Here is a 1,467-nt window from a genome sequence, read left to right as displayed (position 1 = left end):
GCTTAATTGTACTAAAGTGGGTACAATAGTAGCCTAAGGAGAGGACCTGGAAAATGCCAATATTTAAGTGATTAAGAAAAAGAGTTAAGAGAAACAGGGGAATGTGGTGCCTTGGAAACCAATGAGATTAAGATTTTCATGAAGAGTGAAGGAATAAACCACAGCACACAGATTTAGAAAAGGGGGTCAATCAAATGAAGACAAAGCAATTTCCGTTGGAAAATAGAAGATCACCAAATTGCTCATTGAGAAACATTCTGACTGAGGTTGCAGGGAGAAGTGGTGAGCTGAGGCAGAAAAGAAAAGCAAGGAAATGCAGACAGCCCCCGGGAAGCACTTCTATGAAGTTTAGAATAGAAGGGGAAGAATTGGAACAGGAGGCGAGTGTTGGGTCTTAGTCATGTTTACAGGCTGAGGCAGAGAGGCCCACAGAAAAGGAGGAGTTGAAATTCAAAGGTGAACAACTAGCAATCTCAGAAGATACAGAAGCAATAGGATAAGGGAATAAGGAGGAGCCAGCATTTCATAGAAAGGATAGCTTGCTCTCTGAACAAGGAGAAAGAAAGGCTCCCTCTGGCTATGGATACATTTGTGTATAGCATTTTGATGAGGGAACAGGAGTTGAGAGAAGTGATGGGGAGTAGTCTCAATTTTCTTAATTAAGTAAGGTCCATAATCATTATTTTAAAAATTAACAGAAAGACGTATTAAGTAAGGAAATTAAGATTCTTTACCAACTGAGCTACCAATCTGTACTATGATAATAATAAGTATAATAAGATAATGAATTGAAATGGTTACTCAGCTTTATAGCAGCTGACAGTGGGTGACAATGCATCACAACCAGAAAGACTAGGACAACTCTGGCCAATGGGACCTAAGACTTTAAAAATAAATATTTCTAAAAGCCTAGTTATTGTCTGCTCATATACTTTTTCATTTTCAAAATAATTACTTGGAACTGGAAGTTTTGACCTTCAGTAAAATTTTTTATAGTGCCAGAATGGAAACATTTCTCATTTAAGAGTTTACCAACTTACACTTGAAATTTAAGTAGTCATCTTATGAATATTTTTCTTTAGAAGATTCTAATAGCTATATACTCTGTTGTATACATACATTTATAACTTCCTTGGTTAGGGCAATTTAGAGAGATTCTTTGGAAAGAAATATGTATCTCTAATCTAAAACTTACTAACAATTGCAAGAGGAAAGTGTCACACTAATTCTTATACTTCAGTTATAAGAAAGCCACCATCAAATCATTTGAATGAAACATTTAATACTCTGTTAAACATATACGGATACTTAGTTTGATATCTTATCCCCGTGGTTTTATTCCACAGACTAGATGCTCTCTAACGATGACACACATTTGATCAGCATCTCCATTTTATAGAACGTTATTTTCATTATACATGGTCTCACATTTTACTCTCTTTTTCTCCAGTTTGATGTTAAGGGATT

This window comes from Odocoileus virginianus, chromosome 30 (genome assembly GCF_023699985.2).
Source record: "Odocoileus virginianus isolate 20LAN1187 ecotype Illinois chromosome 30, Ovbor_1.2, whole genome shotgun sequence".
NCBI classification, from domain to species: Eukaryota; Metazoa; Chordata; class Mammalia; order Artiodactyla; family Cervidae; genus Odocoileus; species Odocoileus virginianus.
This window is presented reverse-complemented; position numbering follows the sequence as displayed.